The 17,809-nt window shown below is 50.6% G+C and overlaps 1 protein-coding gene across 1 annotated transcript in view; it reads left to right on the top strand.

The window, feature by feature from the left end:
- Positions 1-3,371: 3,371 nt before the first annotated feature.
- The window catches only part of LOC138286708 (uncharacterized), a 142,778-nt gene continuing 128,340 nt past the window's right edge, over positions 3,372-17,809 (top strand). Inside the window, exon 1 of the mRNA XM_069227212.1 lies at positions 3,372-3,459. The gene's annotated coding sequence lies outside the window, so the exon portion shown is untranslated. The remainder of the gene's footprint in view (positions 3,460-17,809) is intronic.

Below are 17,809 nucleotides of genomic sequence, written 5' to 3'. Positions count from 1 at the left end.
GGGGCAGTGCCCACGACGCTTGGGTCAGGTTGTTTCAGTGTGGGCGGGCAGTGCACACGAGGTGGGGGTCAGGTTGTTTCAGTGTGAAGAGTGGAGGCAGTGCCCACGATGCTTGGGTGAGGTTGTTCCAGTGTTGGGGGGCAGTCACACAAGGCTGGGGTCAGGCGGTTTTAATGTGTGGGCGGTGCCCACGAGGCTGGAGCAGGTTGTTTTAGTGTGGGGGGCTGTGCCCACGAGGCTGGGGCAGGTTGTTTCAGTGTGAAGAGAGGAGGCAGTGCCCACGACGCTTGGGTCAGGTTGTTTCAGTGTGGGTGGGCAGAGCACACGAGGTGGGGGTCAGGTTGATAGTGTAGAAAAGGACGTTGTACATAGATCAAGCGGTTGCGGCTGTTTGTGTGTGTGTGTGAGTGTGAGTGAGTGTGTGTGTGCATACAGAGGTGTCATGCATGTGCTGGCAGCTGTGGCTGCTTTGTGTGTTTGCGTGTGTGTACAGATGTGTCATGCTTGCACAGAGGCTGTAGCTGCTTTCTGTGTGTGTGTGTGTGGAGGCTTGTGTAGTGCACAGGTGGCTGTGGCTTTTTTCTCTGTGTGTGGAGCGATGTGTTGTACACGCACAGGCCGCTGTGGCTGGTTTCTATGTTTGTTTGGAGAGTGTAGTGCACAGGGGACTGTGGCTGGTGTCTGTGTGTGTAGAGAGATGTGTAGTGCACAGATGGCTGTCGCTGGTTTGAGTGAGTGTGTGTGTGTGTGTGTGTAGGGGGTGTAGTGCACAGATGGCTGTGGCTGGTTTCTGCATGTGTGGAGAGATGTGTAGTGCACAGATGGCTGTTGCTGGTTTCTGTGTGTGTGTGGGGGGGGGGGTGTAGTGCACAGGCAGCCATGGCTGGTTTCTGTGTGTGTGTAGAGGGTGTAGTGCACAGGCGGCCCTGGTTGGTTTGTGTGTGTGTGTGTGTGTGTGTGTGTGTGTAGATGGTGTAGTGCCCTGGCGGCCCTGGCCGGTTTGTGTGTGTTTGTGTAGACGGTGTAGTGCACAGGCGGCCATGGCTGGTTTATGTGTGTTCGTGTAGATGGTGTAGTGCACAGGAGGCTGTGGCTGGTTTCAGTGTGTGCAGAGAGATGTGTAGTGCACAGATGGCTGTCGCTGGTTTGAGTGAGTGTGTGTGTGTGTGTGTAGGGGTTGTAGTGCACAGGCGGCCATGGCTGGTTTATGTGTGTTCGTGTAGATGGTGTAGTGCACAGGAGGCAGTGGCTGGTTTCAGTGTGTGTGGAGGGACGCATTGTGCACAGGCAGCTGTGGCTGGTTTCTGTGTTAGAGAAGAGACGCATTGTGCACAGGCAGCTGTGGCTGGTTTCTGTGTCTGTGGAGAGATGTGTGCAAACACAGCATCAGGCACCCAATGCTCTTCAATAAGGGAACCCCTGGGGTCACAAAGATGCTGCAGGCGTTGTTCGGGGAGTCACTGAAGAAAAGCAACTGCTGGACAGGTAAGCAGGTAAGCAGAGAGCCCACTGGATGTTGCTGGACTGTGGGTTGGGTTCCCCAAGGCCAGGGGGCTGCGGATGCTGGGATAAATTTAGGCATCAGGAAATCTTCACCGGAGCCCATTTGCAGTCAGAGGGGTCCTCTGGATTTAGGTTGCAGGCGTCATCATGTTTGTCAGGAGGGGTCAACCCAGGGTGGACTCAAGGTTGGTAGGTGTGTAGGGTGTAGTGGACAGGCAGCTGTGTCTGGTTTCTGTGTGTGTGGAGGGTGTAGTGCACAGGTAGCTGTGGCTGGTTTCTGTCTGTGTATGCATGTGTAGGGTGTAGGGAACAGATGTCTGTGGCTGGTTTCTGTTTGTGTGTATGTATGTGTGTTTGTTGGGTGTAGTAGGCAGGCGGCTATGTCTAGTTTCTCTGTGTGTGGAGGGTGTAGTGCACATGCAGCTGTGGCTGATTTCTGTGTGTGTGTGTGTGTATGTATGTGTAGGGTGTGGTGAACAGGCGGCTGTGGCTGGTTTCTGTGTGTGTGTTGTGCACACCCAGCTGTGATTGGTTTCTGTTTGTGTGTGTGTGTGCTGGGTGTGGTACACAGGCAGCTGTGGCTGGTTTCTGTGTGTGTGTGTGTGTTGGGTGTGGTACACAGGCACACAGGCGGCTGTGGTTGGTTTCTGGGTGTGTGTTTGTGTGTTGGGTGTGGTACACAGGCGGCTGTGGCTGGTTTCTATGTGTGTGGTACACAGTCGGCTGTGGTTGGTTTCTATATGTGTGGTATACGGTCGGCTGTGGTTGGTTTCTATATGTGTGTGTATATGTATGCGTAGGGTGTAGTGAAAAGGCGGTGTGTGTTGGGTGTGGTACACAAGTGCCTGTGGTTGGTCTCTGTATAGTTTGCAGATGGCTGGGGAAGGGGTGTGTGTGTCTACAGTGTGTAGTGTACAGGTGCCTCGGGTTGGTTTCTGTGTGTGTGTGTTGGGTGTGGTACACAAGTGTCTGTGGTTAGTTTCTGTGTATAGTTTGCAGGGGGCTGGGGACGGGGTGTGTGTGTCTACAGTGTGTAGTGTACAGGTGGCTGTGGTTGGTTTCTATGTGTGTGTGTTGTACATAGGTGGCTGTGGTTGGTTTCTGTGTGTGTTGCTGTTGAGTGTGGTACACAGGCACACAGGCGTCTGTGGTTGGTTTCTGTGTATAGTTCGCAGGTAGCTGGGGACGGGGTGTGTGTGTCTACAGTGTGTAGTGTTCAGGCGGTGTGGTTGGTTTTTGTGTGTGTGTTTGTGTGTTGGGTGTGGTACACAAGTGCCTGTGGTTGGTCTCTGTATAGTTTGCAGATGGCTGGGGAAGGGGTGTGTGTGTCTACAGTGTGTAGTGTACAGGTGCCTCGGGTTGGTTTCTGTGTGTGTGTGTTGGGTGTGGTACACAAGTGTCTGTGGTTAGTTTCTGTGTATAGTTTGCAGGGGGCTGGGGACGGGGTGTGTGTGTCTACAGTGTGTAGTGTACAGGTGGCTGTGGTTGGTTTCTATGTGTGTGTGTTGTACATAGGTGGCTGTGGTTGGTTTCTGTGTGTGTTGCTGTTGAGTGTGGTACACAGGCACACAGGCGTCTGTGGTTGGTTTCTGTGTATAGTTCGCAGGTAGCTGGGGACGGGGTGTGTGTGTCTACAGTGTGTAGTGTTCAGGCGGTGTGGTTGGTTTTTGTGTGTGTGTTTGTGTGTTGGGTGTGGTACACAGGTGGCTGTGGTTGGTTTCTGTGGTGTGTGTCTGGACAGAGGGGGCCGCGCAGAGGCAGTGTGTCTGTCTGTCTGTCTGCAGTCGGTTTGTGTCTGTGCTCTGCAGAGACGCTGCCGACAATCTGTTAGCAACAGTTGCTGTGGAGAGGGGCGTGTGTAACTCACTCACACACACACAGGTGAGGGATCGGCGGCCGGAGGGAAGTCTGCAGAGACAGCCAGACACCAGGAGCGAGAGGCGAGGGTGACTGCAGGTGAGAGGCTGGGGGGCCGTGAGTGACACTCACGTACAGGTGACTGAGAGGCCGTGACACTCACGTACAGGTGACTGAGAGGCTGTGAGTGACAGACTACTGGTTGCTGAGAGGCTGGGGGTGACAGACTGAAGGTGAGTGATGCTGGGAGACCGTGAGTGACAGAGTGAAGGTGAATGAGGCTGGGGGGCCGCGAGTGACACTCACGTACAGGTGACTGAGAGGCTCTGAGTGACACTCACGTACAGGTGACTGAGAGGCTGTGAGTGGTAGACTGCAGGTGAGTGAGTCGAGGTCTTGAGTGACAGGCTGCAGGTGAGCGAGTAGCGCTCACGACTTCAGGCGATTGATGAGTGATGGGCTGCAGGTGACTGAGGTGAGCTGGTGAGTGACACAGAGGGCTTGCCTGGATAGAGCTCCCCTGCAGCAAACATGTAAACGCCACTTTACATAAAGCAGCCTCTCTGGCATTTATTAAGCAGTAAAGTGTCTCAGGCCTGACGTGGAAGAAAATCTTTCTGAAACTCAAAAATGGTCATTTTTCATTTAGCGCTCAGCAGTTTCTAACATCCCTACGCTGGCACAGAAGTGAGTGAGCTCAGGCCCGGGGGTTACAGTGACGTTCCCAGGATCACACAGTGTAGTTGAGAGCAGAAGCCGGGACTAGAAACATGCAGAGCTCTCTGGTCAGCCGCCAGCTCTGCGTGAGACCCCGCCTCTGCCTGCGTGAGACCCCCGGCAGTCCTGGAGCCGGCCCGGCCACCTTCCAGGTCCATGTGTGATGGGCTGCCCCAGTCCAGGGTTTCTCTTTCAGTTCTGGGACTTATAGTTGTAGTTATTCCATTCCAAGACAGGACTACAAGTCCCAGAATTCAAAGGAAGAAATCTGGAGTTGAGCAGCACATCACGCATGGACCTGGGAAACTTGGGAGCTACGTGTAGCGCCTAAAGGTTGTTAAAATATACAAGCTGTCTGTGGCGCTGTCCCCCCTGCGACGTCTAGCTGAGATGCTCATATTCCCTCATCCCCTGCACTTCTGTGCTGCGCTCACTCTCTCTCCCCAGGCGATTCTTCTGGGAGTTACACAGCATTTTGCTGGAGCTGATATCGGACTCGGGGAGGCGACGTGTGGCGCTCTCCATACTCCAGTGGCGCCCCCACTGTGGGACCCCAGAGCCTCCCACAACAGGAGACACATCCGACGAAGGGGCTCCTCTGTGGATATGGAGAAAGCAGGGGGCCCACCTACATACACCCCTCTTTGTGTGTAGATAGCAGGGGCCCTTCTACCATACACCCTCTCATCTCGGTGTGTAGATGGCAGGGGCCCCATCTACCATACACCCTCTCATCTCGGTGTGTAGATGGCAGGGGCCCATCTACCATACACCCTCTCATCTCGGGACGTAGATGGCATGGGCCCACCTACCATACACCCTCTCATCTCGGTACGTAGTTGGGAGGGGCCCCATCTACCATACACCCTCTCACCCCGGTGTGTAGATGGCAGGGGCCCATCTACCATACACCCTCTCATCTCGGTATGTAGATGGCAGGGGCCCACCTACCATACACCCTCTCATCTCGGTACGTAGTTGGGAGGGGCCCCATCTACCATACACCCTCTCACCCCGGTGTGTAGATGGCAGGGGCCCATCTACCATACACCCTCTCATCTCGGTACGTAGATGGCAGGGGCCCATTTACCATACACCCTCTCATCTCAGTGTGTAGATGGCAGGGGCCCTGTGAGAAAGTAGCCTCTTTCTAGCCTTGTTACCCCCACTTTGGGCCTGTTTGTGAGTGTATGTCAGGGTGTTTTCACTGTATCACTGGTATCCTGCTTGCCAGGGCCCAGTGCTCATAGTGAAAACCCTATGTTTTCAGTATGTTTGTTATGTGTCACTGGGAACCTGCTAGTCAGGACCCCAGTGCTCATAAGTTTGTGACCTATAGGTATGTGTTCCCTGTGTGATGCCTAACTGTCTCACTGAGGCTCTGCTAACCAGAACCTCAGTGGTTATGCTCTCTCTTTACAAATTGTCACTAATAAGCTAGTGACCAATTTTACCAATTTACATTGGCTTACTGGAACACCCTTATAATTCCCTAGTATATGGTACTGAGGTACCCAGGGTATTGGGGTTCCAGGAGATCCCTATGGGCTGCAGCATTTCTTTTGCCACCCATAGGGAGCTCTGACAATTCTTACACAGGCCTGCCACTGCAGCCTGAGTGAAATAACGTCCACGTTATTTCACAGCCATTTTACACTGCACTTAAGTAACTTATAAGTCACCTATATGTCTAACCTTTACCTGGTAAAGATTGGGTGCTAAGTTACTTAGTGTGAGGGCACCCTGGCACTAGCCAAAGTGCCCCCACATTGTTCAGGGCCAATTCCCCAGACTTTGTGAGTGCGGGGACACCATTACACGCGTGCACTACATATAGGTAACTACCTATATGTAGCTTCACAATGGTAACTCCGAATATGGCCATGTAATATGTCTATGATCATGGAATTGCCCCCTCTATGCCATCCTGGCATAGTTGGCACAATCCCATGATCCCAGTGGTCTGTAGCACAAACCCTGGTACTGCCAAACTGCCTTTCCCGGGGTTTCACTGCAGCTGCTGCTGCTGCCAACCCCTCAGACAGGCATCTGCCCTCCTGGGGTCCAGCCAGGCCTGGCCCAGGATGGCAGAACAAAGGACTTCCTCTGAGAGAGGGTGTTACACCTTCTCCCTTTGGAAAATGGTGTGAAGGCAGGGGAGGAGTAGCCTCCCCCAGCCTCTGGAAATGCTTTCATGGGCACATTTGGTGCCCATTTCTGCATAAGCCAGTCTACACCGGTTCAGGGACCCCTTAGCCCTGCTCTGACGCGAAACTGGAAAAAGGAAAGGGGAGTGACCACTCCCCTGACCTGTACCTCCCCTGGGAGGTGCCCAGAGCTCCTCCAGTGTGCTCCAGACCTCTGCCATCTTGGAAACAGAGGTGGTGCTGGCACACTGGACTGCTCTGAGTGGCCAGTGCCACCAGGTGACGTCAGAGACTCCTTCTGATAGGCTCCTTCAGGTGTTGCTAGCCTATCCTCTCTCCTAGGTAGCCAAACCCTCTTTTCTGGCTATTTAGGGTCTCTGTCTCTTGGGATTCCTTAGATAACGAATGCAAGAGCTCATCCGAGTTCCTCTGCATCTCTCTCTTCACCTTCTGCCAAGGAATCGACTGCTGACCGCGCTGGAAGCCTGCAAAACTGCAACATAGTAGCGAAGACGACTACTGCAACTCTGTAACGCTGATCCTGCCGCCTTCTCGACTGTTTTCCTGGTGGTGCATGCTGTGGGGGTAGTCTGCCTCCTCTCTGCACTAGAAGCTCCGAAGAAATCTCCCGTGGGTCGACGGAATCATCCCCCTGCAACCGCAGGCACCAAAGAACTGCATCACCGGTACCTTGGGTCTCCTCTCAGCACGACGAGCGAGGTCCCTTGAATCCAGCAACTCTGTCCAAGTGACTCCCCCAGTCCAGTGACTCTTCAGTCCAAGTTTGGTGGAGGTAAGTCCTTGCCTCCCCACGCCAGACTGCATTGTTGGAAACCGCGACTTTTGCAGCTACTCCGGCCTCCGTGCACTTCCGGCGGAAATCCTTTGTGCACAGTCCAGCCTGGGTCCACGGCACTCTAACCTGCTTTGCACGACCTCCTAAGTTGTTCTCCGGTGACGTGGGACTCCTTTGTGCGACTTCGGGTGAGCACCGTTTCACGCATCCTTGTAGTGCCTGTTTCTGGTACTTCTCTGGGTGCTACCTGCTGCTGAGAGGGCTCCTTGTCTTGCTCGACATCCCCTCTGTCTCCTGACGCAATTTGCGACATCCTGGTCCCTCCTGGGCCACAGCAGTGTCCAAAAACCCTTACCGCACGATTTGCAGCTAGCAAGGCTTGTTGGCGGTCTTTCGGCGGGAAAACACTTCTGCACGACTTTTCACGGCGTGAGGGATCCGTCCTCCAAAGGGGAAGTCTCTAGCCCTTGTCGTTCTTGCAGAAACCTACGCTTCTACTGTCCAGTAGCAGCATCTTTGCACCCACAGCTGGCATTTCCTGGGCATTTGCCCATCTCCGACTTGCTTGTGACTTTTGGACTTGGTCCCCTTGTTCCACAGGTACCCTCGACTGGAAATCCATTGTTGTTGCATTGTTGGTTTGTGTCTTTCCTGCAGAATTCCCCTATCACGACTTCTGTGTCCTTTGGGGAACTTTAGTGCACTTTGCACTCACTTTTCAGGGTCTTGGGGTGGGCTATTTTTCTAACCCTTACTATTTTCTAATAGTCCCAGCGACCCTCTACAAGGTCACATAGGTTTGGGGTCCATTCGTGGTTCGCATTCCACTTTTGGAGTATATGGTTTGTGTTGCCCCTATCCCTATGTGTCTCCATTGCATCCTATTGTACCTATACATTGTTTGCACTGTTTTCTAATACTATTACTGCATATTTTGGTATTGTGTACATATATCTTGTGTATATTTGCTATCCTCATACTGAGGGTACTCACTGAGATACTTTTGGTATATTGTCATAAAAATAAAGTACCTTTATTTTTAGTATAACTGTGTATTGTGTTTTCTTATGATATTGTGCATATGACACTAAGTGGTACTGTAGGAGCTTCACTCGTCTCCTAGTTCAGCCTAAGCTGCTCTGCTAAGCTACCATTATCTATCAGCCTATGCTGCTAGACACCCTATACACTAATAAGGGATAACTGGGCCTGGTGCAAGGTGCAAGTACCCCTAGGTACTCACTACAAGCCAGTCCAGCCTCCTACGTTGGTTGTGCAGCGGTGGGATAAGTGCTTTGAGACTACTTACCACTCTTGTCATTGTACTTTTCATAAGAGAAAAATATACAAAACAAGTTCAGTGTATATACACATAACCAAAAAGTTTTGCATTTCCTCTTTTCACTTTTTTCTAAGTGCTGAAAAGTACTTCTAAACTTTCAAAAAGTTCTTAAAAAGTTTAAAACGTTTTTTTCTGTCTTTCTAAAAAGCTCTAAAAACTTTTTCTCACTTTTTCTGTCACTTAAACTATTTCTAAAATGTCTGGCACAGGCCAAAATGTTGATCTGTCCAAACTTGCATATGACCACCTTAGCTGGAAAGGAGCAAGGAGTCTCTGTGTAGAAAGAGGTTTGAGTGTAGGGAAGAATCCTTCCTTGGAATTGTTACTTAACATGCTTAGAGAACAAGATAAGGCTAAAAGTGCCCCATCTGTTGAAAAAGTAGCTAATGGTTCCCAATCTGATCCAGGGACTCCCCCAGGAAAAGATTCAGGAAAGAAACTTCTTAGCCTGCCCATTACTAGACAGTCTAGCATAGTTGGTACTGAGGTGGAGTCACATCATACAGATGGTGTGCTCTCACATTACACTGTCAGCCAAGCTGTTAGGGTGGCCTCTGTAAGGGACAGGTCTCCTTCTGTTCATTCTCATCATACTTCTGTGTCTAGGAATGTCCCTCCCACCCACCCTGATGACAGATTGTTAGAAAGGGAGCTCAATAGATTGAGAGTGGAACAAACCAGACTGAAGCTCAAGAAGCAACAGCTGGATTTGGATAGACAGTCCTTAGAAGTAGAGAAGGAGAGACAGAAACTGGGTTTAGAAACCCATGGTGGCAGCAGCAGTATTCCCAATAGTCATCCTGCAAAAGAGCATGATTCTAGGAATCTGCACAAGATAGTTCCCCCTTATAAGGAGGGGGATGACATTAACAAGTGGTTTGCTGCACTTGAGAGGGCCTGTGTTGTACAGGATGTCCCTCAAAGGCAGTGGGCTGCTATCCTATGGCTATCATTTAGTGGAAAGGGTAGGGATAGGCTCCTTACTGTGAAAGAAAGTGATGCCAATAATTTTACAGTTCTTAAGAATGCACTCCTGGATGGTTATGGCTTAACCACTGAACAATACAGGATAAAGTTCAGAGAGACCAAAAAGGAGTCTTCACAAGACTGGGTTGATTTCATTGACCATTCAGTGAAGGCCTTGGAGGGGTGGTTACATGGCAGTAAAGTTACTGATTATGACAGCCTGTATAACTTGATCCTGAGAGAGCATATTCTTAATAATTGTGTGTCTGATTTGTTGCACCAGTACTTGGTGGACTCTGATCTGACCTCTCCCCAAGAATTGGGAAAGAAGGCAGACAAATGGGTCAGAACAAGGGTGAACAGAAAAGTTCATACAGGTGGTGACAAAGATGGCAATAAGAAGAAAGATGGTGAAAAATCTCAAGATAAGCATGGGGATAAGGGTAAAACCAAAGATCCCACTTCAAATCTTAAACACTCGTCAGAGGGTGGGGATAAAACAAATTCTTCCTCTTCTTCTCAACCTGCACACATTAATAAGCCTTGGTGCTTTGTGTGTAAAAACAGAGGCCATAGGCCAGGGGATAAGTCCTGTCCAGGTAAACCCCCTGAGCCTACCACCACTAATACATCAAGCTCTAGTGCCCCTAGCAGTAGTGGTACTAGTGGTGGGACTGCTGGCAACAGTCAAGCAAAGGGTGTAGTTGGGTTCACTTATGGGTCCATAGTGGAAACTGATGTAATCAGTCCAAAGACAGTTTCTGTCACACCTAGTGGCATTGGCCTTGCCACACTGGCTGCTTGTCCCCTTACAATGGATAAGTACAGGCAGACAGTTTCAATAAATGGTGTTGAGGCCTTAGCCTACAGGGACACAGGTGCCAATATCACTTTGGTGACTGAAAACCTAGTGCCTCCTGAACAACACATCATTGGACAACAGTATAAGATTATTGATGTCCATAACTCCACTAAGTTTCTTCCCTTAGCTATAATTCAGTTTAGTTGGGGTGGAGTTACTGGCCCTAAGCAGGTGGTGGTATGACCTAGCTTACCTGTAGACTGTCTCTTAGGTAATGACCTAGAGGCCTCAGGTTGGGCTGATGTAGAGTTTTATGCCCATGCAGCCATGCTGGGCATCCCTGAGGAATTGTTCCCTCTCATTTCTACTGAAATGAAAAAGCAAAGGAGAGAGGGCCTGAAAACTCAGGATCCCTCTCCAACAAATAGGTAAAAAGGGTATCACAGTATCCCCTAACCACCCTGCCAATCAGGATATCATTCCTGTGGTGGGAGAAACCTCTCCTGGGGTGGCACCTGTTCCAAGGGAATCATCAGCTGGCAAAGCTGTACTCCCTGAGGTAGAAGTACCTCTCTGTGGGATAACTAACATTGGTGACAAAAAGAGCACCATTTTAGTTAACATGGAGAATCCATCCAACCCTCCCAGAGAAACTTTAGTACAGAAACTCTGCACTGCCTCACAACACTTAGGACAGCATCCCTGCCCTAGTGTAGAGCTCATAGGACAGCATCCCTGCCCTGCTCCAACTCAAGAGAAACAGCATCCCTGTTCTCTCTTCCAGCCATATGGACAAAGTTTTTGCCCAGCTATGGCTTTACTGAGACAGCATCCCTGTCTGGCATTTTCATCACTACAAATAGGTTCAGTGGACAATTCCCACTGCTCTAAACTAAAACTTACTGATAGAAACTCTGAAAATACATCTTCACATTGTTGCTTAGCTAAAAAACTTCAAACAGGGTGGTTCACATCCCCACAGGGAAGTAACCATATAGTGGATGATAAAGGGAGTAACCAGTCTATTGCAGAGCTACTCTCTACTTATCACCACTTAGACAATAAAGTCTCAACTGGCCAAGGTTAGCCTTATTGTCCTTCGTTTGGGGGGGGTTGTGTGAGAAAGTAGCCTCTTTCTAGCCTTGTTACCCCCACTTTTGGCCTGTTTGTGAGTGTATGTCAGGGTGTTTTCACTGGCTCACTGGGATCCTGCTAGCCAGGGCCCAGTGCTCATAGTGAAAACCCTATGTTTTCAGTATGTTTGTTATGTGTCACTGGGACTCTGCTAGTCAGGACCACAGTGCTCATAAGTTTGTGGCCTATATGTATATGTTCCCTGTGTGGTGCCTAACTGTCTCACTGAGGCTCTCCTAACCAGAACCTCAGTGGTTATGCTCTCTCTTTACAAATTGTCACTAACAGGCTAGTGACCAATTTTACCAATTTACATTGGCTTACTGGAACACCCTTATAATTCCCTAGTATATGGTACTGAGGTACCCAGGGTATTGGGGTTCCAGGAGATCCCTATGGGCTGCAGCATTTCTTTTGCCACCCATAGGGAGCTCTGACAATTCTTACACAGGCCTGCCACTGCAGCCTGAGTGAAATAACGTCCACGTTATTTCACAGCCATTTTACACTGCACTTAAGTAACTTATAAGTCACCTATATGTCTAACCTTTACCTGGTAAAGGTTGGGTGCTAAGTTACTTAGTGTGAGGGCACCCTGGCACTAGCCAAGGTGCCCCCACATTGTTCAGGGCCAATTCCCCGGACTTTGTGAGTGCGGGAACACCATTACACGCGTGCACTACATATAGGTCACTACCTATATGTAGCTTCACAATGGTAACTCCGAATATGGCCATGTAATATGTCTATGATCATGGAATTGCCCCCTCTATGCCATCCTGGCATAGTTGGCACAATCCCATGATCCCAGTGGTCTGTAGCACAGACCCTGGTACTGCCAAACTGCCTTTCCCGGGGTTTCACTGCAGCTGCTGCTGCTGCCAACCCCTCAGACAGGCATCTGCCCTCCTGGGGTCCAGCCAGGCCTGGCCCAGGATGGCAGAACAAAGGACTTCCTCTGAGAGAGGGTGTTACACCCTCTCCCTTTGGAAAATGGTGTGAAGGCAGGGGAGGAGTAGCCTCCCCCAGCCTCTGGAAATGCTTTCATGGGCACATTTGGTGCCCATTTCTGCATAAGCCAGTCTACACCGGTTCAGGGACCCTTTAGCCCTGCTCTGGCGCGAAACTGGACAAAGGAAAGGGGAGTGACCACTCCCCTGACCTGTACCTCCCCTGGGAGGTGCCCAGAGCTCCTCCAGTGTGCTCCAGACCTCTGCCATCTTGGAAACAGAGGTGGTGCTGGCACACTGGACTGCTCTGAGTGGCCAGTGCCACCAGGTGACGTCAGAGACTCCTTCTGATAGGCTCCTGCAGGTGTTGCTAGCCTATCCTCTCTCCTAGGTAGCCAAACCCTCTTTTCTGGCTATTTATGGTCTCTGTCTCTTGGGATTCCTTAGATAACGAATGCAAGAGCTCATCCGAGTTCCTCTGCATCTCTCTCTTCACCTTCTGCCAAGGAATCGACTGCTGACCGCGCTGGAAGCCTGCAAAACTGCAACATAGTAGCGAAGACGACTACTGCAACTCTGTAACGCTGATCCTGCCGCCTTCTCGACTGTTTTTCTGGTGGTGCATGCTGTGGGGATAGTCTGCCTCCTCTCTGCACTAGAAGCTCCGAAGAAATCTCCCGTGGGTCGACGGAATCGTCCCCCTGCAACCGCAGGCACCAAAGAACTGCATCACTGGTACCTTGGGTCTCCTCTCAGCACGACGAGCAAGGTCCCTTGAATCCAGCAACTCTGTCCAAGTGACTCCCACAGTGCAATGACTCTTCAGTCCAAGTTTGGTGGAGGTAAGTCCTTGCCTCCCCACGCCAGACTGCATTGTTGGAAACCGTGACTTTTGCAGCTACTCCGGCCTCCGTGCACTTCCGGCGGAAATCCTTTGTGCACAGTCCAGCCTGGGTCCATGGCACTCTAACCTGCATTGCACGACCTCCTAAGTTGTTCTCCGGCGACGTGGGACTCCTTTGTGCGACTTCGGGTGAGCACTGTTTCACGCATCCTCGTAGTTCCTGTTTCTGGCACTTCTCCGTGTGCTACCTGCTGCTGAGAGGGCTCCTTGTCTTGCTCGACGTCTCCTCTGTCTCCTGACACAATTTACGACATCCTGGTCCCTCCTGGGCCACAGCAGCATCCAAAAACCATTACCGCACGATTTGCAGCTAGCAAGGCTTGTTGGCGGTCTTTCGGCGGGAAAACACTTCTGCGCGACTCTCCACGGCGTGAGGGATCCGTCCTTCAAAGGGGAAGTCTCTAGCCCTTGTCGTTCTTGCAGAAACCTATGCTTCTACTGTCCAGTAGCAGCATCTTTGCACCCACAGCTGGCATTTCCTGGGCATTTGCCCATCTCCGACTTGCTTGTGACTTTTGGACTTGGTCCCCTTGTTCCACAGGTACCCTCGACTGGAAATCCATTGTTGTTGCATTGTTGGTTTGTGTCTTTCCTGCAGAATTCCCCTATCACGACTTCTGTGTCCTTTGGGGAACTTTAGTGCACTTTGCACTCACTTTTCAGGGTCTTGGGGTGGGCTATTTTTCTAACCCTTACTATTTTCTAATAGTCCCAGCGACCCTCTACAAGGTCACATAGGTTTGGGGTCCATTCGTGGTTCGCATTCCACTTTTGGAGTATATGGTTTGTGTTGCCCCTATCCCTATGTGTCTCCATTGCATCCTATTGTACCTATACATTGTTTGCACTGTTTTCTAATACTATTACTGCATATTTTGGTATTGTGTACATATATCTTGTGTATATTTGCTATCCTCATACTGAGGGTACTCACTGAGATACTTTTGGCATATTGTCATAAAAATAAAGTACCTTTATTTTTAGTATATCTGTGTATTGTGTTTTCTTATGATATTGTGCATATGTGTAGGAGGCTGGACTGGCTTGTAGTGAGTACCAAGGGGTACTTGCACCTTGCACCAGGCCCAGTTATCCCTTATTAGTGTATAGGGTGTCTAGCAGCTTAGGCTGATAGATAATGGTAGCTTAGCAGAGCAGCTTAGGCTGAACTAGGAGACATGTGAAGCTACTACAGTACCACTTAGTGTCATATGCACAATATCATAAGAAAACACAATACACAGTTATACTAAAAATAAAGGTACTTTATTTTTATGACAATATGCCAAAGTATCTTAGAGTGTACCCTCAGTGAGAGGATAGGAAATATACACAAAATATATATACACAATAGCAAAAATATGCAGTATAGTCTTAGAAAACAGTGCAAACAATGTATAGTTACAATAGGATGCAATGGGGAAACATAGGGATAGGGGCAACACAAACCATATACTCCAAAAGTGGAATGCGAACCACGAATGGACCCCAAACCTATGTGACCTTGTAGAGGGTCGCTGGGACTATTAGAAAATAGTGAGAGTTAGAAAAATAACCCTCCCCAAGACCCTGAAAAGTCAGTGCAAAGTGCACTAAAGTTCCCCTAAGGACAAAATAGTCGTGTTAGAGGAATAATGCAGGAAAGACACAGACCAGCAATGCAACAACTGTGGATTTCCAATCTAGGGTACCTGTGGAACAAGGGGACCAAGTCCAAAAGTCACAAGCAAGTCGGAGATGGGCAAATGCCCAGGAAATGCCAGCTGCGGGTGCAAAGAAGCTTCGACTGGACAGAAGAAGCTGAGGTTTCTGCAGGAACGAAAAGGGCTAGAGACTTCCCCTTTGGTGGACGGATCCCTCTCGCCTTGGAGAGTCGTGTAGAAGTGTTTTCCCGCCAAAAGGACGCCAACAAGCCTTGCTAGGCGCAAATCGTGCGTTTGGCGTTTTTGGACGCTGCTGGGGCCCAGGAGGGACCAGGAGGTCGCAAATTGGACCTGAAGAGAGAAGGGACGTCGAGCAAGACAAAGAGCCCTCACTGAAGCAGGTAGCACCCGGAGAAGTGCCAGAAACAGGCACTACGAGGATGCGTGAAACGGTGCTCGCCGAAGTTGCACAAAGGAGTCCCACGTCGCCGGAGACCAACTTAGAAAGTCGTGCAATGCAGGTTAGAGTGCCGTGGACCCAGGCTTGGCTGTGCACAAAGGATTTCCGCCGGAAGTGCACAGGGGCCGGAGTAGCTGCAAAGTCGCGGTTCCCAGCAATGCAGCACAGCGAGGTGAGGCAAGGACTTACCTCCACCAAACTTGGGCTGAAGAGTCACTGGACTGTGGGGGTCACTTGGACAGAGTCGCTGGATTCGAGGGACCTCGCTCGTCGTGCTGAGAGGAGACCCAAGGGACCGGTAATGCAGCTTTTTGGTGCCTGCGGTTGCAGGGGGAAGATTACGTCGACCCACGGGAGATTTCTTCGGAGCTTCTGGTGCAGAGAGGAGGCAGGCTACCCCCACAGCATGCACAAGCAGGAAAACAGTCGAGAAGGCGGCAGGATCAGCGTTACAGAGTTGCAGTAGTCGTCTTTGCTACCATGTTGCAGGTTTGCAGGCTTCCAGCGCGGTCAGCGGTCGATTCCTTATCAGAAGGTGAAGAGAGAGATGCAGAGGAACTCGGCTGAGCTCATGCATTCGTTATCTGAAGTTTCCCCAGAGACAGAGACCCTAAATAGCCAGAAAAGAGGGTTTGGCTACCTAGGAGAGAGGATAGGCTACTAACACCTGAAGGAGCCTATCAGCAGGAGTCTCTGACGTCACCTGGTGGCACTGGCCACTCAGAGCAGTCCAGTGTGCCAGCAGCACCTCTGTTTCCAAGATGGCAGAGGTCTGGAGCACACTGGAGGAGCTCTGGACACCTCCCAGGGGAGGTGCAGGTCAGGGGAGTGGTCACTCCCCTTTCCTTTGTCCAGTTTCGCGCCAGAGCAGGGGCTAAGGGGTCCCTGAACCGGTGTAGACTGGCTTATGCAGAATTGGGCACATCTGTGCCCAACAAAGCATTTCCAGAGGCTGGGGGAGGCTACTCCTCCCCTGCCTTCACACCATTTTACAAAGGGAGAGGGTGTCACACCCTCTCTCAGAGGAAGTTCATTGTTCTGCCATCCTGGGCCAGGCCTGGCTGGACCCCAGGAGGGCAGATGCCTGTCTGAGGGGTTGGCAGCAGCAGCAGCTGCAGTGAAACCCCAGGAAGGGCAGTTTGGCAGTACCAGGGTCTGTGCTACAGACCACTGGGATCATGGGATTGTGCCAACTATGCCAGGATGGCATAGAGGGGGCAATTCCATGATCATAGACATGTTACATGGCCATATTCGGAGTTACCATGGTGAAGCTACATATAGGTAGTGACCTATATGTAGTGCACGCGTGTAATGGTGTCCCCGCACTCACAAAGTTCAGTGAATTGGCTCTGAACAATGTGGGGGCACCTTGGCTAGTGCCAGGGTGCCCACACACTAAGTAACTTTGCACCTAACCTTTACCAGGTAAAGGTTAGACATATAGGTGACTTATAAGTTACTTAAGTGCAGTGTAAAATGGCGGTGAAATAACGTGGACGTTATTTCACTCAGGCTGCAGTGGCAGGCCTGTGTAAGAATTGTCAGAGCTCCCTATGGGTGGCAAAAGAAATGCTGCAGCCCATAGGGATCTCCTGGAACCCCAATACCCTGGGTACCTCAGTACCATATACTAGGGAATTATAAGGGTGTTCCAGTAAGCCAATGTAAATTGGTAAAATTGGTCACTAGCCTGTTAGTGACAATTTGAAAGTAATGAGAGAGCATAACCACTGAGGTTCTGGTTAGCAGAGCCTCAGTGAGACAGTTAGGCACCACACAGGGAACATATACATGCACACCTATGAGCACTGGGGCCCTGTGTGACAGGGTCCCAGTGACACATACATATAGGCCACAACCTTATGAGCACTGGGGCCCTGACTAGCAGGGTCCCAGTGACACATAACAAACATACTGAAAACATAGTGTTTTCACTATGAGCACTGGGGCCTAGCCATCAGGATCCCAGTGAGACAGTGAAAACAGTGACAAACATCCTGACATACACTCACAAACAGGCCAAAAGTGGGGGTAACAAGGCTAGAAAGAGGCTACTTTCTCACAATATGACACTAAGTGGTACTGTAGGAGCTTCACTCGTCTCCTAGTTCAGCCTAAGCTGCTCTGCTAACCTACCATTATCTATCAGCCTAAGCTGCTATACACCCTATACACTAATAAGGGATAACTGGGCCTGGTGCAAGGTGCAAGTACCCCTTGGTACTCACTACAAGCCAGGCCAGCCTCCTACAGGCCCACCTACCATACACCCTCTCATCTCGGTGTGTAGATGGCAGGGGCCCCATCTACCATACACCCTCTCATCTCGGTACGTAGATCGCAGGGGCCCATCCACCATACACTCCGCTCATCTCCGTGTGGCAGCTCCTAGAGGTGGCCCGAAAGTTTGGCTTGGCACCTTGGAGGGAGGCAGAAGTTGACCACTTGGGGGACTTTTTTCAAGACGGAGCTCTCATGCCCGTTCATTGCATCACTGACACTTGTGACGTGACAGCGGGACAGTTCTTGTCGTACCTTGGACTACAGCGTGTGACTTACACCCCCCGGGCCCCGGCGGGGTGGAA

The sequence above is a fragment of the Pleurodeles waltl genome, chromosome 3_2, assembly GCF_031143425.1.
Source record: "Pleurodeles waltl isolate 20211129_DDA chromosome 3_2, aPleWal1.hap1.20221129, whole genome shotgun sequence".
Taxonomy (NCBI): domain Eukaryota; kingdom Metazoa; phylum Chordata; class Amphibia; order Caudata; family Salamandridae; genus Pleurodeles; species Pleurodeles waltl.
This window is presented reverse-complemented; position numbering and strand designations above follow the sequence as displayed.